Consider the following 25,145-nt stretch of genomic DNA (forward strand, 5'->3'; position numbering starts at 1 on the left):
ACAGGAATAAAATATCCATCTAAGGAAAATCATGATCTTCACATGTTCCCAACTTAAATTTACCATCATTTTAACAAAAGACAATGCATAAAAGAAACAAGGCATAAAAATTCAAAGCATAAACAATTGCAAACAAAGATAACAGTTTTCATTTACCTAAGCAAGTCACAATCCAGAATCTATGAAACAAAAACAAACTCTTACCTCTTTTCAATTATCTTGTTGGGATGATGTAAGGGAAATAGATGTAACTCCCAACCTGTTAGATATCTGATGTGCCAAGTTCATGTTCTCTAAAATTGAAGAATGAATTCTAAGAACAATGCAGGTTAAGAGTAGAAAATATTTATTGAGGGACAGACAGACATCTCCTACCTGAGAGGGACAGAAGAGGACCCAGAAAGTGGATTGCCTTAGATTCCACTTACAGCAGAAGCTTTATAGAGCAAAATCACAAGGTGGGCATGAAATCATGAGGTGGGTACAAGGTGGGGCAACACTATGATCAACCAATAAGATTACAAGTATGGTCAGGTAATATTGATCCAATGGGGATCAATTAGTATGTTTGTCTTCTAATACTAAAATCAAGACTTTCTAGAAAAAATGAGATTTTACTGAGTCAAACTGAGATGCCAGCTAGGAAACTGGGTGTCCAGTAGGGAAGGAGGGTTCCTCTGAACACAGGAGGAATTGGTTATTAGATAGAAAGAATGCTTTTCATGTTTATGCCCCAGAAAATGAGACAGTAAATAAATCCTGCAGATTTAAAATATGGTGCAAATTTCATTTCAAAGTATTTAGATAACCATACAAACACATCCTTGCAAAAAAAAATTTAAATTATATAAGTTAAAACAAATGGCCTATGAGTATCTGGGTTTAACACTGTATCTCCCCAATCTGCACAATATGTAAGTACAAAAGAACAAATTTAGGCTTACTCCTAATCTCTATACAGCAGCACATAATAATTTTGCCTTGTATTTTGAGGATCCAATAATTTTGTATATAACCAAGTTGAAAATCAAGGAACAAAGCCAAAAGACAAAACACTTCCACATTTTTGAGTGTGACCAGAAATGTATGATCCTTGAACTATTTTATAAATTTATTTAAAAAGCTACTCCAACAGAATAAGCCATGTGCTACTTACTCTTAAAAGCTTCAGAGTGCTGATGACCAACCTAGAGGGACTGTCGAGGAGGAAAACAATTTGACTGAATACAAAGTGAAATTCTAAATATTTGTGATCAATTGGAGTATGTTGAATTTTTTAAAAACATGTAAAAATTAATAATTTATTACTTGTGCATTCGATCCCAAACTAAATCAGTGTTTCTCAAATCATTTTCTGTAACAGACCAGCCTCATGTGACACTATGGAGAAGGCTTCATGGTCATATAGGGTTGGGGGGTCAGGTGCCACCCCATGTGCCCTTCAGGGTCACACACTCTTCAGAGCTCAGGTGCCACCCTGGGCCCTCTGCAGCACACACACTGCACAGGTTGCCACCAAAGCAGCCACTGTCAATGTGTGCAAAGAGTGCTACCTCCAGTCATTTGACTTCAGAAAACTTCCTTGAAAAACATTTATTAAAATGTTAGGAAATGACATCTGGAATAAACCATTCTGATGGGACCAGAGAAATTACACTGAAAAAGAATAATTGTGCTTAATTAATCATCTTATTATGGAGCAATCAAAGGCTGCTAATGAGGTGTTGGTGTCAGGGCTGAAATAGATAAACGCATGACATGGCAGATATTTGTGTCACTGCTTCAAGAACACAGAGCCCTGGTGCATCTGCTCATTCATTTGTATATGGTTAATGCTCTGACTTCCACAGTGGCTGTTAGTTTGAGTCTCATTAACTTCCTTTCAGTCTCCAGGTCTGGATCTGCCCCAGAGCCTCTGCTACCTCAGCCCAGCAGAGTGGGCCAGTCAGGGTCCTGGCCATCTCCACATGCATAGGATGAGCAGGAAGTTGCCATTGCTACATCCACATCCTGCCCAGTGGACAGAGGGGACTATCTGCCTACTGGTTGTTCACGTCCCTTCATGTTGATGCCACAGTTTTCAGGTTTCTTACTCCTTACTTCTCCCTAAATCCAGGTCACTGCCACTGGAGGCTGGTGACAGAGCTTTCAGAGTGGTCTACATGGATCCCTGGGTCATAAGCCCTTCCCCACTCTGGAAAGGCCAGTTGATTGTAGGTGGTCATGGCCCCCTGGGGCACACTGACTATTGCCACTTATCTTCAACTGCAGGGAGCAAGACTTGGGGGACTTCTAACCTCCCCCAAACACTTGGGCTTCCTGTGTCAATTGGTCATTCCTTCATTGGAGCTGCTTGCCACGAATTCTTTAGCACAAAACTTGGTCCAGCAAGAAGTCTCAATGTTTTTACCCCGGGTCAGAGAGCCTCCTTGAGTCATATTTCTAGAACTCAAGGACGTTACTCATATTATTGTATATGAAGTTTCAAGTTGATTTTTTGTCCTAAACTTTTATCTTTGCTTGATATGTTTCTAAGAAATGTGTATCTCTGCTTGCCAAAATAAACTTAATTCCTAGAGGGAACTGCTCCGTCTTCTACTGTAGCGGAATGGTGCACATAAACACCAGATGTGATTTATTATGTTGCTGAAGAAGGTATCACAGGTAGGCAGGCAGGGGGTGCTGCATTTGCACAAAATGCAGACACTTGTCCTGTGTCTGCCCCCCTCCTGGATGAGGAGGGATGGCTCAGCTCAATCATTCAGCAGGGACCAGAAGGAGTAGCAGTCCCTTCCCTTTCTATATGGATGGAAGGTTTTTCCTAGGAACTCTGCAGCAAATACTCTTTAGACTTCATTGACACGGTCATCTCCTGGTCAATCAACTCCAGAAATGTGTCATTTTGCTGCTCCACAACTGTGTTCCATGGCCACAAGAGAGCTGGGTCACATAAGTACTATGTCACTTGACCACCCCAGCACTGTGCCACGCAGCCATCTCCTAGTTGTCTCAAGGTATCTCTCCTGAATTTTATAAAAGGGTTACTACAGAACTGTATTACACATTGCACTGCTGCTCTAAGACCTGTCACACTTCCCAACTGCATCACCTTGTCATCTCATGACTCTGTCACAAAGCCACCCCAAAATGGCATCACATCCCTACCTCTGAAGCCAAAAATCTGTGTGCACTGGTAACTGAGTAGTGCCTTCCTTGAATGGGAGGTGAGCTCTGCTAGCAGAGAGGGAAGGGAGTGCTGGCCAACTGTGGCCCAGCCACTGAACTGACACTGTGTATCTCTGAAATGTGGGCCTCGAACGTGTGCTCACGTGCATGTGCCAGCACACACTGTGGGAAGGAGATTAAGGATTCAGGGAATATTTGATGTCGCAGACAGAGCTGAATGCTGGACTGTGTGAAGCAAAGTCATCATTAGGAGGAGAAGAATGGATTTGCTCAGCCAGACAAGAGAAGCAGTTAAAGGAATGGAGCAAGAAAAGGGGCTGTGAGCTACATTTTCTGTGATCCAATTTCTCCAAGCCTCTGGGCTTGTTTCCCACCAGGTGTGGACTCCAGGGCCTGGGCTTTTCCTTGCCAACAGGGCAGCAGCAAGCTGTCCTCCATCTTCCTGGCAGGGAGTGGAGCAGATGACAGGAGCCCGCCCGGCTTGGACAGCACTCTTGCTGATGCAAATGACACACGTGCTTGTTCCTAATGTAAGATGGGGGTGAGTGGGGGCTGAGATATGAGCAGAGAAATCGGGTCAGCCAGGCACATTTGTGTCCAGAAGCTGCGGGTGCAGAGAGCAGTTTCCCACCTGGGCCACCCTGTGCTTGCACTCAACATCAAGGGCCACAGTTGCAGTAGTGTCGTAACCTCCTGCAAAAATCCGAGGGTTTTCATCGAAACTACCGCTCATATGCTTTCTGGTTAATTTACTCAACTGGTATTTCAACATAATTAAATGCTTTTCAAGTTCTTAGACTCATTTCTCATTCCTCAGTTTCTTAGACTCAAACTCATTACCAAGTTTTTGATATTTACATCATCCCTTTGGGGTATTTGCTATGGGAATTGTCCAATGATTGTGAAATAAGGTATTTCTAGTGGGCTTTACAAAAATGTGCACACTTGATCCCCAGGCCACTGAGGGTGTGACGTGCTTGCCCTAGCTGAGAGAAGTAGCTGGGGTGGCTTTGCAATGGCACCAGGCTGCCGTGCGCAGATGCTGGGCCTGTAGCAGGGCATGTGGGGAGGCCAACGTGCTGTCAGGCCCCCACATCCAAGCTCCGAGCTGGAGAAAAGTGCAGAGCCATGTTCCTGTGGGAGCAGGAGCCAGCCCGCCACCCACCACCTCATTCCAGGCTGCAGTGCCCACAGTGCTCCCCCGCTTTTCTCTTCAATGACAACCTGACTCTCCAAAGTGTCACTAATAAGCCAGCTCCCAGTTAGCGTGGAGGCTTTTCAGGGCTCCTGGAAATGTTCCCACAGCTCTGGGGGCTGTGGCTGCCTACAAATGGAGGATCCTTTCTGTTGTGCACGATTCAAAGGCAGAGCTGCTGGGGAGGCAACATTATTCCTTGCTAGCAGAAGAACGGAATACATTGCTTTAATGCTCAAATATGTCATTTCAGAAGAAAATATGTAAGTCCCTCTGCCCGAGCCTGCTTCCCATTCCTTATTTGGGTGAGTGAGCACTCATGTCCCATAGCCCACGATGTTCTCACAGAGGAGTCCTCAGAAAATCCTGCACAGCAATTTAGAGACTGCAGGGTGACATACAGTTGAAGGCTTGGAATGAGCAGCAAGAAAGGCTCCTACAGCCTGACACTTGGCTGACACTGGACCGGTGACAGCAGTCTACTGTTGAGGCACCTTATGTGGAGCTGGCCAAGCGGGAAGGGGCTCCTGTGAGCTGTGAGAGCTGTGATCACAGGCAGCCCTGTTGGCTTCAGTAGCTCCTAGCTGGTGCACAGTGCATCACTGGCTTGTGTAGAGTTTAGAGTGTGCTCAGAATGAGAAAAGCCCCTGTATCCTTGGGTGGTGGCCATGCACAGCGTGTTTGGCTCTGGAATCGCAGGAAGAGGTCAGTATGTGCTCAGTTCTCTTGTTTTTGCCCTGGTTGCTCACATGAATATGGAAGAGGCTGCATTCAACACCTGTGTGTGACCCTCAAATAGCGCTTTACAATTTCCAGTGTCTGATTATTTAAGAAGTGAACTCTGTGTGCCATGCTGAGAGTGGAATTCCTGGGATGGTGGCCATCTAACGGCTCCCCTCTGGATCCTCAAGGGCTCTCACCCTCCCAATGGCAGGACACCCGCCCTTCTGGGCTGCTTGCTGGTTGATCAGTCCTCTGCTAGCTTCATCTAGGAAGCAGAAGACAAAATCCACCCTGCATTGTAAAACAGGTAGTTTTGCCCTGTCCAGGTGTCTCTTGGAAAATGGTGACTTAAATGAATCATGAAGTAGATAACATGAAAAATGGAAGTTTCTCCCTTTCCTTGAGTCTTCCATGCTACCTCTCAATCGTCCTTTCATAGAGTGCCACCCTGGGTTTCCTTTTTTCTCCCTATAAACCAGCATGTTGTGGAGCTACAAAATAAACCAGTAGATGAGGAAAAAAAGAATCGACTTTTGGCTTTTTGGTGTGTGCTGATTTTCTTAATCTGTACCCCCTTTGTCATTTGCAGAACTGAGTGAGAGAAGAGCCCGGGAGGACCATAGTCATTCCCTGGTCAGCATGGACAGGCTCATCTTCTAGGCAAGCACTGGGCCCTCTAAGGGCTGCCACACAGCAGATGCCATTGGATGTAAACATAATAGCCATGGTCCCCAAAGTTGAGGGTTATGAGGAGGACAGAAGCTGATGATGGTGACAGTGATGGCAGTGATGAAGATGATGATGAAGATGATGATTATGATGATAGAGTAACAAAAGGACACACAGAGAACTTCTGCTTGTGGAGATCAGAACATCTTCCAGGAAGAAAACAGGTAACATTTGAACCTGGATTGAAAGACTGGCCGGATTTCTACAGCAGTTCTGTTGAGGGAAAATCTAATTCTTAAAGAAGACAGAAATATGATTGTTGATTCTGAGGGATCCAAAGGAATCGATGCTATGAAAGACTAAGCATTGAGGGAATGAATGTAACGTCACAGGACTCCCTCACATGGGATATTTTGGGTGGGGACTCAGGTGCCTGACTGCGGGGGTGGGGTGGGCAATGCAGGCAAGTGTATGCATCTACGTGTGCCCCAGCTCGGGGTAGTGACCAGGCAGCTGGGAGACAGAGAGGCAGCCAGGAAACCAGGCACCAGATTCTCCTTTTCCTGGACTCCCACTAGCAACATCAGCAAGGCACCTTCTCATGTTTCCTTCCCAAGTAGGCTGCCAAGGGAGGATTTAAGAGAATTAGGAGGGTTTAGTGCACACAGAGGTGTGTAAAGGGAGGGGCTGGGAAGGCACTGGGGGGAACTGAAGCGGAAGTTGTCTCCTCACCTTGGCACAAGGTCTCAGGGGTTTCCTGATGTGTTGAGTACCATGGTGGGGACAGGAAATGCAGGTCCAGTGGCCAAACCAGGAGATGATTTCTGAGGGACACGGGCATCCATGGCCCTTTGTCAGCACAGAAATGCCACTGTGTTCAAACAGGAAGTCAAGTACACATCATAGCAACAAGCCAAACGTGAGCTGTAGGGCCACGTTATTTGTTCGGGATTGAATTTTCTTTTGTTCAGTCTTTATGTTAGACCCTCATCTCAGAGGCATAAACCAGCAGTGCCACTCCTTGCCATCAGCTGGGCTCTTATGTCACATTTCAGTCCCTGCTGTGTGTTCCTGCCCCTCAGATTTCATCATGACCCACACGTCCAGTGCGTGATTAGAGTGGACTCAATTACTGAGAGAACTTTTCAGATGTCCTTCATGCAAGTAACTTTAAAGCTGATAATGTTCTATGCAGGTAGCCTGCTGGAAGATCATAGTATTCCCATACAGACTTGCAGCGAAGTCAACATTTCATTCACAGTTTAGGAAAAATCTGTTTTGTGCCATTCCTTTCTCCCAGGAAAAGTGCTTTCTAGAATGTATGACTCTTTGTCACATCCCTGTGAGGCCCATGTGGGCAAAGGTTTTCTGGTTTTACAGATGGGGCTGTTGAAGCATGCACTACTAAGGGGGCGATTTTACCAAAAATAAAATCGATTTCCCCATGCAGCATGAGATTCCCTTGCTGTACTTGTACTGTGTCCCTCCCTCGCCTCAGGGTTGAGAATGGGTGTGAGGATGCTCACATTTAGTTGGCTGTACGGTTTGTGGAAGAAGTGGGCTTCAGTGCCCCAGTGGCTCGCGGTCCAGAGTGGGAGGCCGTGTGCACTGTCGGAGCCTCTGCAGCCCTCGGGTGCCCTGAGCCCACCATGCGGCCTCCACGCACCCCTCCTCTGGGCTTTCTTTCACAGTGGGAGGAAGAATCTCTCTGCCTTCTTTCTCTTTCTCCTACCTACATTCCATCTGCAACGGAAACACAGAAGGCAAGCCCAGGAAGTTTTGTTTGTTAAATTCAACTCCTTTCTCTTGGAGGTTTGCCCTCTTCTTCTTTTGAAAGAGAAATCCCTACACAGAGGTGAGTCCTCCCAAACCCTTTCAATCCCAGTACAGCGAAGGGTGATGTCTTAGATTCTGGGGACTTCGCGAATGTGTCCCCAAGATTTGTGCCAAGCTGGGGGCTTGCAAAAGGCACCACCCTGCTCACTCAGTAAGCCCCAGTTCACAGAGCTGTTGCCCTTCCCTCTGTAGCCCACCAGCCAACTTCAAGCCAGCTCCAATATTCTGAATACAGTCTCACAGTGTAATTTTATGACTGTCACCTGCTCTCCAAGATCACAATTCATCTTGTAGCTTTTTACCCCAAAGAAGCAATTGAATTGATCACAAATCTTTATTCAGAAATGCCCAAGAATATTTCTCATGCTTAGAATATGATCAAAGTGATAATGTTTTGTTTTTGTATCCTACATCGTCTTTGTTTGAGGGGACAGTCGAAGCAGCCATTTGCCCACCCTGGCTTTGTGAACAGTGCTGCAGCAAACTCTGTCCCACAGACTGATTTCTTTTCTGGCTAAGCAGAGGGATCTCGGGTCACACGGAAGCTCCGCTTCTAACTCTGGAGAAACTGCTGCCTTGTTTTGCATGATGCCTTCACTAGTCTTCAGTCTCACCCACTTGAGGTGTACAATGTCTAATTTATTTTACTTTTTCTCCTCCTTTCATTATACACATTTTTCAAACAATAGTTGAATAATATCACTTACTTGAATAATATTACTCCCTAATCTCAGATCCCCAGCCCTGCTGAGATCACTGCAATTTGTTCGTACTCACACTGTATTTCCTTAGAGTAGCAGAGGTGAAGAGATTTTAGTGGCCTCTTCATTTATAGCTGGGATCTTCAACCCTCTCCCCTGTGTAATACATTTTAACCCACCTTCTCATTGTGGTGGACACATTTCTGCTTATTTTACATGTATATCTTGTTCCATAGTCTTGATTCTTAGCTCTCTTTTAGGAAGGCAGTTATACATGAAACGATTCTATGGAAAACTTCATTTCTTTCTTATTTTCCTATTGTAGAATCAGCAGTATGAGAACAATTTTTTAAATGTATTTACCTACTCATTTAGGATCACTGTTCTCAAACTCAATGTTAAAACCATTTGTGTGATGTTTCAAATGATGAGTTACACTGGTGGATTTGTTACTTGAGGTGGTTACTTTGCCATAATTTGTCAGTGATTTTCTCTTTTTTTAAAATAATGAAGTAGATTTAAATAACTGCCCACAGTGAAGACATTGCTGCCCTTCTGGAATTCTGGGTGGCACATGGAGAACTGCAGAGTCCTGGGTACACTCAATAGCTGCTTCCTCCTCCTTTTCTGTCTCCAATTCTGCCTTCATTGAAACAAATATGTGGGTATCATTTCTCATCACACACTGGGAAATGAAAAGAAATCACTCCCTCCTTACTTTCACATGCAAAGTCTCTATGGGGTTATGCTATGAGCCTAGTTAATATTCATTGATTCTGCATAGCAAAAGCTAACCCAGTCACGACTGGGACTCAGGATTGATGGGAAGCCAGGGAACCACTTGTACAAACAGGCAGATCTGAGGCAAGAGTGTCCCATCCTTGGAAAGACCTGGGTGAGCTGGTCCTTCTTCTGGAGACATAGATCCTAAAAAGGAGCTCCTGTTGACAGACTATGGGCCATGAGCCTGTCCCCTGGATAGCAATGCTGGACCTCTCCATTGCTGTCCAAGTGAACTGTGCCCACTGAGATTCAGGGAGGGGATTCTTCACGAACAGGGATGTAATCTGGAAGGGAAAGTCGATGCTGTGGTCAACAACCAAGCACTTTAGGACTAAGTATCTCCCAACAGAAGCCTCACCCCCATCTGGGGAACTGTACGTCCTAATCTCACGTTTGGACCTCAGGGGTTTCTGTGTAGGTGGCCTTCTGCTTTCAGCCATGCTTTTGAGTCTGAACACCAATACTGGAGACAGGGCTTCGGGGAAAGGAGAGGCACGAGTTCCAGTGGCCAATCCCAGGACAGATCTCTGTAGGCTCTGGGAGGGCAGCAATGGCACGGATGGTGCCGCCCCTCAAAGGACTTGGGTTTGCCATGGAATGCCCTTGGCAGTGTGGTATCAGGCTAGATCTGCAGGTGAAGGTCAGAGGAATGCAGGATTCTGCAGCCCACTTACTTACAACAGGCTCAGAAGGAGGAGGATTAGAAATCATCTCCCTGTGATGAAAAGTTATTAGTGAATGATGAAGGAGCTAGATTCTGGATGAGCATTGCACATTAAAAAAGAAAATCATCTGCTCTTTGGAACCAGAAAGAAGTTATAATCAGTCCAATTAAGTTTTAGACCTCTCTTGTTCCATTTCACCCAACTCCTAGATAAACATCATTGAGATAACTGATCAAAAAGTAATTATCATCTCTTGACAGTACCAAACCCCCTATTTCCTTGAGTTTTCTACAAAATCACTCAACACAGCCTAAATCCTACAAGAGCAATCCCAACACCATTCTAGAGAGTGGCCCATAGGGAATGGGTCTTCCTCGCTGCAGCAGCTAGCAGTCAGCCCAATCTTGCTCAATTCCAAGTGTGTGCCTGGCACTCTTTCATAGGCAACATCGATGTACCTTATGACTAATTTGCTGGGTATAGAATGCTAGGTTAAAATGTCTCAGGACATGAAAGGGTGACTCTGATTTCCACTGGCATCAGTCTTTCTGATGAGAAGTCTGTTGCCAGTCTGATTTTTGTTCATGGTGTGTGTTCAATTTCTTTCAAGCTTGATGGATGGAGGCTGATATTGGGTAGTATTTATCAAGTACCTGTCACATTCCAGGGATTAAACAGTGTGTCCTTCATGCTTTAGCATAGGTACTCCTCACAAAAGCCAGACAAGAGAGCTGCTATCTGAGCTTCATATAGATGAAGTATCTGCTCAAGGTCACACAGCTGGTTAGTGGCAGAGCTGGACTTCGGCCCCAAACCATCCTGCTCTTAATTGCCAGGGCTGCATGGTTATGCTAATGATACCTCAGGATCATCTCATGAGCATTCTGGTATAAAGATTCACTTAGTGAAAAAGCTGAAACTAATGATTAAAATCAGAATTTGAGATTACATATGGATTTCATTGGCAGGCAAGTCCCAACTTAAAATTCCCTCATGTTTAGCTGAATGTGATTCAACCTTGGGAAAAAAGAGCCAGTAGTGAGTTCAAAGAGCACAGTATGATGAGCTCTTTGCAAAAGAAAGTTGGAATCATGACATACTGACTTTTCCAACTGGCATGCTGGACCACAAAAGGAATTTGCATTAGAAAAACCTAGAAATTTCATCTAGAATGAGATAAGAATCTCTATATTATTTTTTTTGTATTTGAAATGCAAATATTTTGTTATAATGAAAGAGTTTTGAAAAACTATTAAGTAAATCAAAGTTGATAACTTACAGCCAAAATACAAGTGGTCCGTGTAAGTAAAGGTGGGGCTGGCGAAAGGGTGGATGGCAAGTCTTGGTCTTGGATGGTGAAATTGCCAGTCTGGGGCTCTTGTCAGAGTGCCTGGTTCGTCATCTGTTAGATCACACAGAGGCTGAAAAGCTACTCGACTCTCAACAAAGTCTTAGCTACTTTAATTTATCTGTTTCCTCATTCCCAGTTCCTGGGGAAGCTTCTAGGCTCTTGTGCATCTATGACGAACAAGAAGAAGAAGATGAAGGAGAAGGAGAAGAAGAAGGAGAAGGAGAAGAAGAAGAAGAGGAAGAGGAAGTGGAAGTGACCAGCCCAGCTTCGGTTAAAGCAGATTTCTGCAGTTTGTGGCCCAAGGAGGTCTTCCCACAGCACCCAGAGCACGAAGATGCAGACTGACCACAAGAGGCAGCTGATCAGCTTTATCGTGGCCAAGAAGAAAGGTTGCTGAGTTTGGAGTATGAGTCCTGGGACAAAGAACATGGACCAGTCAGGGGCTTAGAGCACAGCTCACCTTTTAGAGAGCAAGTTATTTAACTATGGCACGTTAGTGTCCTTCCACCTCCCCTCCCGTGGAGGATCCTCTGCAATGGTTGGTGGTGGAAGCTCTTCTTGGTCTTCAGAGTGGGATATTGTTGCAGAAAACATGCATTTTTATAAGTGTGCAATGTGTATGTGTTGTGTGTGTGTGACACGGGGGTGGGAGAGAGAGAGAGAGAGGAGAGAGAGATTGCCCTCAGAGCCCTGTTCCCGCCCTTCCCATTGGCTGCCCACTGCAAGTGGGTGCTGTGACAGGGGGCAGAGGCCAGGTGGGATGGAGGGCAAAGTCAAGGTGGCTCTGTGAGCATGGATTTGCTCTACCTCTAGTGGCTGAGGAGGTGTAGTTTCAATACTGATAAGACCAGCAGCTTCTGCTAATCCCCAGCTAAGCGCACACACTGACTAATAAAACAGAGATGCAGACTCCCGCCGGCACTGCAGGCAGTTCAATCAACTCAGTTTTATATAATATGTACTTTTGTGGGGATATGAAGTTCCTGAAGAAGTCAAGCAAGAAGGAGGAGCAGCCTGAATCCTACATCATTCTGATCTGTAGGAGGAAACCTCAGGAGGTTTTTTTCTTCCTCAGAAAGAAAAAGAAGAAAAGAGCATCATCATTATAATATTTGCTGGGTTTTTTTTAGGTTCCTGCATTACCAGGTTTTCTTTTGTTCTCCTGCAGACATCTGGGATTTAAAACAAAGAAAACATGGATGCCTTGAGAGCATATCTCTGGATGCTTCCATGAAGTTGCACTGAATTTCATACCATCAGAGCTAAGCACATTCAGAGCCAGTGGCCAGTTTTCCCCTCCAGCAGGGGTGGGGTGAGAGAGGACACAGACAAGGGATGGAACTGGAGTGGGTTGCAGGAGGAGGGCATGCTGGTTAATTTCTTTTGACAAAAGGGTTGATAGGCCAGAAAAAAATATATGTCTTATACATAGAGCTGTGCATACTATTACTGATTGAATTTTTGACTTCTGATAATTTTAACTGCCATTGAAAACATGATTTATCTCAGCCAAAATCAAGAACAAAAGGCTAACAAACGAAATGGGCAGGACCACCAATGCTCTATTCCCTCAAATGACATGTAACTCTTTTTGCAAAATTAAGTAATAATCATGATTGCTCCAGTAGGGAATGTCCCTGTGATATTTACTGCTGCAGTCGGTGTGGTCAGAGAGAGGGGTGGTCACTCCATCCTCTGCCGTGGGGCATGATTGATGCAGGGGAAGATGGTGCATTTGACTCCTAGCTTTGACTTTCATTTTGCGGTGCTGAGGATCAAACCCAGGGGTCTGTGACTCTACGCGTGGGCCCTGCCACTGTAGCTCGGGTCAGCTATTGATTAAACTATTGTGATGATGTTATTCAGATGTTACCCCACTCACCTTTATTTTGTGGATTTCATTCTCCAGGGAAAGATGTCACTGGCAGTCTTACCCACTATCTTTATATAATTTCCTTTCTAATTTTTCCAGTAACAAATATACTAGAGTAGCAAGAAATCTTGATATCAGGTACAGTAAAACCAGCTCTCCATAAACTGTCAAGTTCAAATCCTAGTTTTGTGATGAGCTAGCTACCTGGCCCTGGCTTTAATTTTCATATTAGCAAAGCCAGAATATCTCCTGCAGTCACTGCAAGAATTTACTGAGATTATATAATATAGCTGAAAAACTGTATCTGACAGATTCAGCATCAAATAAGTGGATCAAAGTTCACCCTTCAATCAGCACAAGTGGGCTTTAGATACAATACAGAAAAGAGTGGAGACCCTACCTTGGTTTTAAGTAAATCTAGATTTTATGAACTCTCTGCTGTTTTGAAATTTGGGCAGAGCCTTAGTAAACACAGCACATAGCTTCGGGTATTTATTGTGAAGTTTCCTGAACATGAACTATTTGTTTCCAAGATCTACCATCTCATATTTCTTAAATCTGGGGTTTAAATCAGGAGACCCTGCTTGCCCCACGACCAAAAGGCATTGATTTCTTAGGGAGATTCAAGTTCTCCCAAGCTCTTGTCGTACTTAAAAATGTGTCACTTGCTGAAAACAGAGCTCATGCATACACACAAGGAGATTAAGAATGCTTTTGTGAATTGTCTCACAGATTTGGAAACTCCTGATAATGGCTGCAGCTGATGGTAGCAGGTTTTACCATGGACCACGAGGACACACCAAGGTCTGTAAACAACCCACATGGGGTTTGATTTCCTTCCACCATCTCCAGGGGCATCTTGCTGCAGAAAGATGCAGATTTTCCAAGTTTCATTCCCCAGATGGCCTAGCGGATCTCATAACCAGGGAGGTCTGTGAAGGTGGACACACAAAGGGGACCATGGAGTATTTACTGAATCCATGATGCTTTTTGAAACTTTAATGTTTCCCTACAGGAAAATGAACATATTTCCAATCTTACATGCTGCATCATTCTGTTAAAATCCCCCTTCTCTACCATCTGATCACTTGCTGTGAAATATTGCCCAGCACACTAGCAACTCCCTGGCAGCCTGCTCTTACCAAACCCAGATGGCCCAAGCACACTGGACATGCAAAACTACTGGAAATGTCATTTTCTGCAAACAGTTAGAAGTCTGAAATCTTGCCTCGATGGCTAGAACTCATTGGAACTGGACAAAATAAAAGTCCATTTGCAAGCAACAAGAAACCGAAACATCACTGCAGATGGCTCTCCTTTCATGCGCTGTTAGGATCTAAGCTTTTGTATTTGAGTGCCTGCTTGCACCTGAGTGACACTGTGAGGGAAGTCGATTGCACCGAAGTATGATGTGTTCCAAGCACGCCTTGCTCCTGCTCACTTGAAAAACAGCTCCTGCACTGCCCCGAGATACATTCTCATCCCTCCCTGCCAGTTCTTCAGGATGCAGCTAAGCCAAGAACCAGCTTTCCTAGAAGTGGTAACATAGGATCTTTGTCACAGATGCCAAGAATTATTATGGGGGAACGTTACACTTCATCGGCATTTTTCGAAAGTTGTTTCTTTTCACGTTTTTTTTTTTCCCCAAAGGGAAAAGAATTTCATTCCTAGACTGCAGTGAATTCTATACTTGCTTGGCCTGCTCGGAAGCATGAAGTCATGCCAAGAGGTTTGTACAAACCAAGGAGCTTTATACCTGGAAAGGCAACATAAGGTCCAAGCTTCGGAGACGTCATGTGACAACAAGCGATGACTTCTGGCTCTGTGGGTGGACATTGTCTCATCACATTTTAAACAGTGGTGGCTTTCAAAATATGTCCAGAAGGTTGACGTTTACACTTCTATGAGTAAATGTTTGCTGTGGTTAAAATCTGCTCTTCCTTTGTCAGAATCCTCAATTGCCCCTGACATTTGTACAGCATTTTCCTGCTTCCTTTAGTTGTCCTCTTCGGATTTCATCTGCACCAAATGAGTCCCAGGAAAGGAAGTGGTAGAGAGAAAATGATCAAGGAATTCTGAAAATTCAGATTGTTGATTTAACTGTGTGAGGTCACCCATCTTCTCACTGGAACCTTGCCCTGCTGCTCATACAGTTCTACAATACAGCAGCTCAAATGATATTCATTGATCTTTTGTGTGGTACTGGGGGGGCCTTTTTTCTAAGACAAAGTGTCACTAAGTCACTAAGTTGCCTAGGGTAGGCTTGAGCTTGTGATCCTCCTGCCTCAGCTTCCCAGAGTGCTGGGATCACAGGTGTGGACCACCATGCACTGCTCATTGATTCTTTAGAAACAATGGAGGTGAATGACTGTGATACATTTACTAAGCCTTATGCTACCTGGAAAGTACAGATGTGTTAAGTTGCCTCCATGGTGCTTGTTCATTCATCACGGAGTAGGCATGGCCAGTCACCCTCTTGGTTTGGGGAAAAGTGACATTCGCCCTCACTTTCTGAACAATGAACCTTCACCTCACAAACAAGCTTAAATATTTTGTGTACGACTTCAACAGGAAACAGCCACCCAGCACGTAAATGCTGTGCGTTCTACTCATTATGTGCTGTATCTGAGAAGGGATGTCTTACAGGTACCTAGGAAACAGAAATGTTTTGAGAGTAACTATGAATGTACTGTCACCTGCTATTTACACCTGATGAAACAGCAAGTGTTATGCAGTCAGGTGCTTGTTGCTTGTTATTGTTTTGATTCTCACCATCATGTGAGTCCATTTTGTCTTTCCCAGCTGGATAACTAGAGGTTGTCTCATAGCTTAGTGAAACATGGGAGTTCTTTCTCCTAAGATTTTCACATGGATTTTTTTCCTTCTCATTTCTATTGCATCATTATTGTCTAAGTTCTAATACTTCAACCCATGTCTGTGTATTACAGCCCATCTGACCTCCACAATGCCAGTCCCTTTTCTAATCTGTCTTCTTAAACTCTGGCTAAGTGCCTTTTTCCAGAAGGCCACACCCACAATAATATTCCCACCAAACAAAAGGAAACAACAACTAGCAAAGCTCTCCAGTTGTGCATCATGGCTGCTGGATGAATTTGCAACTCTGACATGGACTCTTTGCTTATTTCTTTAGGGCATGAATTCTCTTATCAATTCAGAATGGGTTGCTCACTGATTCCCAATCTGTCTGGCACATCTATGTCGATTGTTTTTCCTCTGGTTTTATAAAATATGCATAGGATAATGTTCACTTTACACCACAATTTAAAGGAGGAGAGGTCTAATTTGGCTTATATTTTCTGGGGATTCAGTCCATGGCCTACTGCTCCAAGGCAGGAGCATCATGGCAGAAAGTGTGGTGGGGCAAAGCTGCTTAGTTCATGGGGGCCAGGGAGCAGAGCAGGAGAACAATGCTAGAGAGGAAGGGGCAGGGACCAGATATAGACCCAAGGTCACTCCTCCATGACCTACCTAGACCACTCAGAAGTGTGCTTTCCTAATCCACTGGGCAGCCCCAAGCCACGCTGGTTGACATCCAGCTTACCTGTAACATACTTCAGACACACGCTTTGACCTTTTTTAAACCAAGTGTACAATGTGGTTGAATGCTTGCCTCAGTGAATGGGAAAACAATTGTGGTTCTCAGTTATAAAATGATCTAGGGAATGGTGTCTGTCAACTTTCCATCATGAAGCAATGTGGTGGGCTCACTTTGTCAAGAAAAGAGGTTTATTTAACTCTTCATTCTGGAGGTTCCAGGGCTTGGTGCTGACCTTGTGGAAGATCACAGCTAAGGAAAGCAGAGACCACACAAGCAGGAAGCAGAGAGGGACTTGGAGCAGGCTTGGGCTGTTAAACCAATTGCTCTCAGGAGAACTCGGTCCAGGAAATCATGGTTCCCTCCCAAGGTGGCCCAATGATGTGTAGATGTCCTGGGTGCCCCAGTTCTGAAGGCTCCATCTGATTCCACTCACTACTCTGAGCAGCAGACTCCGCATGCATCCACGCAGCATGAGCTAAAACCATTGAAGCCTGGCATTCTGTACCCTGGATATTTCTAGTTTTCCTCACAGCTCATAGGGGAGTCCCTCTCCTGGTCACTGAATGTGGCTATAATGTGGCATAACCCAAGGATGATGTCCCATTGTGCTCCCGGGTTTGCCCACACTGAACATGAAGGGATCACTAGACAGAGTGTGTTCACCAGGGGTGGAAATATTGGATAGGGAATATCTTAGAATCTGCATATCATAAAATCCTATGAGAAGAAATACTGACACCTTGCTGAAAGACTAGAAACATAAAATGGCATGAGGTATTGGTTCCAAAACTGTCCGAAGACCAAGAATATCTCTTAGTGTATCAGCACTATCACCACTGCCAGCTGCAGGGTATGAGCATGTGGGGCTGTGGGCTCCTGGGGTGGGGTCCAGGAAGAGGGCAGCAGCTGTCATCGTGGTTAAAATGCCTGGTGTTCGCTTTGAAAGCTAACGTTTTTCCATAGCATCCCCTCTTCCATATCACCCCTCTTCTGTAAAAGTTTAATTTTAATAACAGAAACCTGGCTGATGTGTGATGTGGGAAGGAGGTGTGAGCCTGTTCCTCCTGAGGGCCTGGCCTACCACCAGCGTGCAGATCTTCCCAGCCAGCTGTGGTCTGGCCTGGGCAACGCTCTGCTCCCCTGAAGGGGGTGCAGGTGAGGGTGCTCTCTGCTTTCTGGGGGCACCCAGTGCTCAAAGCCTGTACGTGGCTGTGGGGCCCCCAGTGCTGTGGGCCTGAAGGAGCTGTGAGAATCGATGCAGAGTGCCATGGTTTGTAGTGGACGTGGAGTCCTTTGGTCCATCCTGCTCATGCCAAGTCCTGGACTTCCCTGGTTCTTGGGAATCTCCCAGGTAGGGTGGCTCACATCCCAGTGCCCACAAGCGGATGCTGCAGCCATACTCTTAAGGGGCCATGGCACCTGCAGTGTGCCCTGCAGTTGTTTATTGTCATCCTCAGCATTGCGTTTCTGCTTCCGTACAGAGCTCTGTCCAAGCAGGCGGAGTCAGGGCTGCCTAGGTCTCCAGGCCTCTGAGTACATGATCCATGGGTGAGTTAGGAAATGGCTAAGGGACTTGGGATATCTAGTGAAGCACAGTCCCCAAGGGGCATGGCACGCGTATCAACAGTGTTATGAGGCAGCGGGCAGGGTGAGGTTGTTCTTCGAGCACCGGGGACAAGAGTGCTTGGATACGTTCACTGAGGGAGCAGCAGCAGTGACACCAACCATGGTGTTTCCCTAAGTGCTAATCTGGCCCAGGCTCCGTGCTAATTCCTTAAAAGCCCCAGCTAGTTGTTCTCTCGATGTTCTTGCAGAAGCAGCCCTGCAAACATTTTACATTTCCACTGAGACATTTAATTCACTCAAGTTACTATACTATCTTAAGTTGAAAAGGTTGTCTGTGGCTAACATTCTTTGCTACTTACTATTTGACTATTCTTCCCATGAGCCATTGAACCGCAAGCTCCATGAGTTTAGGTGTTTCTGTTTACTGTGGCATAGTTAGTCCTGGTAACATTGTGGTGATCAACAAATGTGTGTTGCATGGATAAATATCATGATAGCATTTTTATTTTGCAAATGACAAAATTTAAAAATTAGGTAATTCAATTAATTAGCCTAAGGCCGTACAGCCAGTCAGGGTAAAGATAGGAACAGTCCAGCTCCAATTTCTTCATGCTTAGCCACAATTTCATCATTTGAGCTGTATAATTCTCACCATTATGTGCACGATGGACATGACACCTAAATCTCTAAATGTCTAGAAATGCCAGCATGACACTTGCATGACTGATAGGTCAAAAATCTTTGAGGGTTTTCCACTCTTTCTTCTGTGGGATCTTGAGTTTGGAATGATGTTTTGAAGGAGCAAGGGACATATTTTTATGAAAAGGGAACAGCAAGGGTACTCCTATGAGAAGAGGGAAGAAAGGGTTAGTTGAACTTCAGAGCCTGGGCTGGTGTCTGGGGTAATGAGCGAGCTTGCTGCTCAGGAAAGATGAGCTCCAGCAATTGCAAGTGATGAGGGACGACTTCACAGGGGGATGTGCTAATAAAGAGACTCCTCATTACTGAGAATTCAGAGCTAGCGTAGGAATGATTGAAGTCCCTGCAGGATTTGAGGCAAGGAAACAAAATTATAACAGTGTATTTAAGGATGATGGTGTGGCTGTGAGTAGCAGAGTTTACAAGTTTGAGGCATCAGCTAGAAGGATTTTGTGATAGACAAAAACCCAAGGTGACTAAGACCTTCACTGTGACTGTGTATCAAGAACTGAAATGATTACGCCTCAGGAGCAAACTGCAGGACCTTTCTTCATTTGGATGTTGTGTGTGGAAATGCAGCCTCTCTCGGCCCTGGTGTAGCATTAGTACTTTGTTGTTAGAAGGTCTTCCAGAGGGTACCATCCTGTGAGAGGTCTGAAGAGCGGAAGGAAGGCACTTTGACTGGTTGTGGGCCACAGAACCATCCCTGAGGGTTGGGTCTGGCTCCTTTGCAGGTTGTACCTGGATACCCCAGTGTTTAATTAATTTTAGAGACTGTAGCCGGTTCATCAGAGGCTCCACTACCCCACTGTCTTACAAATAACAGACTGCATAATAATTCTGCCCACCTGGACTCCAAGTGCATTTCACCTGTGACCCCTATCTTATGTCTCCTCTGAGGGTCCCTTTCTGCACTGTACAATCCTGTGCTCCTCAGAGGCAGTGGAATGACAGAAATAGCCCCTGCCTTTCCTCGTGTGGCAGCACAGTTACCCAGCTCCCACTCACAGCTCTTGCAGTTATGCAAACTTTTGGGAGCAGAAAAAAATAGTGTTGTTTCTGTGTCAGTGTGTGGGCTACAGATGGAGCAGGAGGAGGCTCTGGAAATGCACAAGGAAAAGCAGGGTGCAGAGAAGCAATAAATCGCTGGTCGTGAGGGCTGAGTGAAGAGCAATCTTTTAAAAAATCTACCGCAGGGAAGAGAGGAACATGAGAATGGGTAAAATCCAAGGACAGAATCTGATGTGGTTTTGTGGAGAAAAGTTCACAGGAATGAGCAGGCTTCTCCTGCAAATTCAGGGAAGCATCTGAAGAGAGGTATCCAAGAGGGACCAAGAAGAGCAGAATTGCTTTTGAATCTTGGCCTAAGTATTTATTGTGTGTGGCCCTGTCCCACTCAAGGGAGGCCAGAAACAGCAGGAGCTGCTGACAACTTACTGAAGTAGAAGCTAAAAGGCATTGGGTTAACAGAAGGCTTAGGGAAGCCAACATAGGGCCGGGATTTAGCTCAGTGGTTCTGACACCTGCCTTGCAAGTGCAAGGTCCCAAGTTCGATCCCTGGTACAAAGGAGAAAAAAAAAAAGAGAAGCCAATGTGAACCAGATCAACTGCAAAACTGCAAGGCCCATGGACCACAGTCCTGCTCAGGGTGAGCTGCAGGCCACTTGTGGAAAGGATCAATTGTTTGTTAAGGTGTACTGGAAGAGTCTTGAATGCTAATTGTGCCTCCTCCCTTCCTTCCTGGCAGAGGGGGGGGGGGAGAGAGAGAGAGAGAGAGAGAGAGAAAACGCCAGTTCTTTTTAATGTTAAAGCTACTAGTTCTTTTCTTTTTTGGCAGATAAAATTCAGCATCTTTAAATGGATTCTGTGCACTACACCAGGCAAAGGCCTCCCCACATCCTGTGCGGCATCCCCAGCTACTGCAGGGGACGTGAGCTCCTTACTTTAATCATTGCTTTTGTTATCAAGAGAACAAGGTGAAACCACATTTCATAACACCAACCTGTCTTCTCAGAGATGACGCAGCTTCAGTAATGCTGGCTTGGTGCACAGAAACCTCGTGCTGAAAAGAGTATAATTATTTTGTTCCAAGGCAATAAGATGGGAGTACATAATGCATTAAAAATTCTTTCAAAGTACCCTATTTAGGTATTCAACTTTCTAACACTCTGAGCACTGAAGTGTTGTGGGCTCAATACTGTCTTGAGATCAAGGAAATTTTATGGGGAGCCAAATTATAGCTTTCTTTTTAGGACAACAAACACACGATTTATGTAAGAAGAAAAGGGAACATGGCAATCTTTCACTTGAAGACGATTTGAAGTGATAGCATCCCGTCTGTAGACCCAGTGCACTCTGATGTGTGAAATACAATCGACACATATTGAACAGTTACAATGTGTCCTGTACCATGACTGGTGCTTTTGCACATATGGAGTAATTTTCCCTCGCCAGTCCTGGGTTGGGGGGTAACTAGAATTAGTGTTGTTCTCATTTTGTAAATGAAAAACATTGGTGCCTAAAGGAGTCAAAGGATGCAGTGTTAACAAACCAGAGTGGAAATGTAAACTCCAAATCTAATACTTATTTTGTGACATACAGGTAAGCCATTTTTCAAAATCCTCTATTTGGGGAGAATTTTCCAGCAATCTCCTATTGAATAATTTCAACATAATAGATTTCTTACATGTTTACTACTTTCTCTCACTGTATGTGGTTCAACAGTGCAGATGTCTTGGAGAGTTTGGGAATAAACTATTTTGTGAAAAAATATTCAGTATTCTTTGGAAGGATTTTCTTAATCATTTTCTACCTCTGGCTTCGGGATGTTAATTAAACAAAATACTTCCTAAATTCAAGTAATAGCTGTTGGTTTAGTTGCAAATCTAATGCAACTAGGGTCATTTACCTCATGTACTATTGCAAAGCCTTTTGAAAACTAGTTTATTTTCATATCCCATTCCTCAACACATTTTATATGAAGCTGTCAGATTCAATTTTATAAATCTGATTGTCATTAATTTACACCTCTACTCAAAAATTTTATTGACTAACAAATAATTTCCATATAATATTTCTCTCATTTTTTTACCTGTACAAAGATTTTTATCTTTGCTTTTTTTGTTGTTGTTTGTTTTTTGTTTTTTTTTGGTACCGGAGCTTGAACTCGGGTCCTTGCGCTTGCACAGCAGGCGGCGAAACCACTGAGCTAAATCCCCGGCCCTATCTTTGCTTATTTAGTTCCTGCTCCATCATTCCCTAAATAAGGAGCTTATAAACTTAGATCTAAATGTATGGTAAAAACTCCATCACTGTTTTCACCAAACTGCAATTAAAATTTAGCATTTCCAGTTATGAACATATGCAGCTACAAGCCACAGTTTCCACTGATAGAAATCAAATCTACTGATATATCACATTTTGATTTTATGGATCTCAAAATACCATTTATACTAATCCTCACTCTGTAAGTATAGGAACTACTAATCCTGTTATTAGGTCTTACTATTAAATGTGTTAAAAAGAACATATATTACTAGAACATAATTTTTAAATATTTCAATAGATATATTTCCATATGGTTTGTTTCTGCTGAAGTCTCATGTAGTTTATTTTAGGTATTTAGAAACATTGTGTTGAAACAGGGTCCATAGGTTTCATAAGACTACCAAAACATCCGGTGGCATAAGAAGTACAAGTCCCTGCAGTAATTTGATTACTTTTCTAGAGTTCCAAGATTTTATAAAAAGAACTGAGGGATGGACAGGGGAGGGAACAGCAACTGAGGGGGGGAAGCAGAGTTGGGGAAATGAAAGGAGGGAAGGACAAGGAAGATACCCAAGTGTTATGAAAACTGGGATTGGGAGGCAGAAAATGAAAGGTTAGGGATGGGGAAAGTATGAGAGCTGTATTAGTCAGTTTTTGGTGGCTGTAGCAAACTACCTAGATCAACTGAAAGGAGGACTTCTTCTGGCTGAGGGTATCATAGATTTCAATCATGCTCAGCTGGTGCCATTGCTGAAGGCCTGTGGGGAGGCAGCAGCATCAGGGCAGAAAGGTGTGTGGAAGAAAGCTTCTCACCCCAGGAGAACCAGAGATCTGAGAAAGAGAGAAGGAGCCAGAACAGATGCAGTTTGCAAGGCCACACCCTGTAGCTCAGTCCCTTCAGTGAGCCCTGCCTCTAGATCTCCATTATTTCCTAACAACACCAAGTTATGACCTCATCCCTGGATTCCCCCACTTATCACTGATGGATCGGAGCCCTGGGGATCCAGTCACCTTCTGAAAGGCTCACCCCCGCACAATGAGAATTTTGGGGGACGTTTTAGATCTAAACAGAACAAGAGGCAAGAAAGTAGGAGAAGAAAGGAAAGAAGAGTTTTAGAAATGTTGCCTTTATAGCAAATGGAATTCCCTTTAGTGATCTTAGAAAGGTACAAAAATAGAATTCTTTTAGTTTTAGTTTTTAAATTTGTTTTCTTTCTAAAGTAAAATCTTTGAAAATACTCAAAACTGGGATAGCAGGACACTGAGATTTAGTTGGGTTACATGTTAGTGATTTGCCATGAAGTTCTTCGAGGAGAAGCCAAATTAAATTAACCTGGCATAAAGGGCTCCCAAATCACCTCATGGCACCTTACATGCCTCAGTTCCTAATATCAGTCTCCCATTTAAAACAAGAAAGACTTGTATTATCCTTTGACCATTTCCACTCTCAGCCTACTGATAGACCTCTGCTTTTTCTATGTTCTCAACCCAAATTGTCTGAGTTATACCCTTGTCACATCTTTACAGATGATCTATATGTGGCTCTAGATCATCTTCCCTTAGGATTTGCAATGGCTCCACACCAGTGGCTATCAAACTTCATCTAGCATGACAGATAATCCTGCTTTATCAACTTTGTTAGCTTAAGAAATACCCAGGAGATTAGGAAAGCATGCTCCTGGGTGTGTTGGCTGGGTCATAAAGGATGTTCTTGGGGACTTCACCCCTTCCTTTCTGGCACTGTTCCCTGGCTCTGCATCCCAGCCACCATGCACTGAGCAGCTTTCTTCCCCCACCCCTTTCCTCCATAATGATTCTGCTTTGGAGCCAGCCACCTACGGATGGAATCCCCTGAAACCATAAGCAATTAAACCTCTCCTTTTTTAAATTGTGGGAGTCAGGTGTTGTGTCTCAGCAGCAGGAAAGCTAAAACATCTCAAAAGGATCAGATAGTAGATATTAGACTCTGTGGCCCTTAACATATCTCTCCTGCAATCACTGCACAAGTCCCAGCACAGAAGCATCCATACATGAATAAGTGTGGCTGTTTATGATAAAATTTATCTTCAAAGTCATGCAGCGGCTAGGTTTACACTGTGGATTATTGCTTGCTGATTCCTGTTTCAGATCACAGCAATCTCAGCCATTCTCTGAACCCTGTTGACAGCTATTCTCATAACCACACACTCAGTTCTGTGACAACCTTACGCTATTAGCTACCTTCCTAAAGTAAATTGCTTCAGAGGTTAATTCGGTACTGTGGGCCCTGCTGTTGAAAAAAGAAGTGTAGAAATTATTGTATGTCAATGAGATAGAATGTGTTAGACCTACACACGTTATTGTAAATATTTCTAGTGCCCTATGTCTGTTAATACTTCAGCTTCAACCACATGTAATAACCAGTTTGGAAAAACCAACCCCAAATCTGTCAAGAAACATTTAGAACTTTTCAAAAACACTGATATTGTTGACTTGCACTTCAAAGAAGAATTAATAATTTTTTACCTACAATGCAATGTTTGTCTTTTTGCTTCTTATATCTGATTTTTAAAATTCATTATCAGGTACTGAATGATTCACTAAGACATTTGAGTGAATTTCCCTGGATGGTTTATCACATTTGTCCTAAGCGGTGAAGATTATTTTCCACAAGGAGGAAGCTTGGAATCTAAAGGCTCAAATTGAGAGCCATCGGTTATCTTTGTGTCACTGAGTAAATAATTTAGTATTTCAGGTCCACACTTTCCCTTTCTGTAACATTGGGATGAAACATGTATTCATTACCTTACAATGGGCAATGGACAGGCAATGTGCAAGTGCTTTGTACCAAGCAAAGTGATACATATGCCACTTGGTGTTATAAACTGCATTGGGTGTCCTTTCATTCAGTATACATATATATACATATATACTTTTACTTATACTATGTATGATTACATAAGCATATGTTTGTATTAATACATGTATAAGTGTGAATTCACACACTTTGTAAATAGGGAGAGTTCTAGTCCCATTAGTTTGGCATTCTGGAAACACTGAGGCCAACTGAGAGGACATCGTTGGAAGCAATTG

This window comes from Heterocephalus glaber, unplaced genomic scaffold, assembly GCF_053883595.1.
Source record: "Heterocephalus glaber isolate CG9 unplaced genomic scaffold, H.glaber_assembly_v1.0 deba00001688, whole genome shotgun sequence".
In the NCBI taxonomy this organism is placed as follows: domain Eukaryota; kingdom Metazoa; phylum Chordata; class Mammalia; order Rodentia; family Bathyergidae; genus Heterocephalus; species Heterocephalus glaber.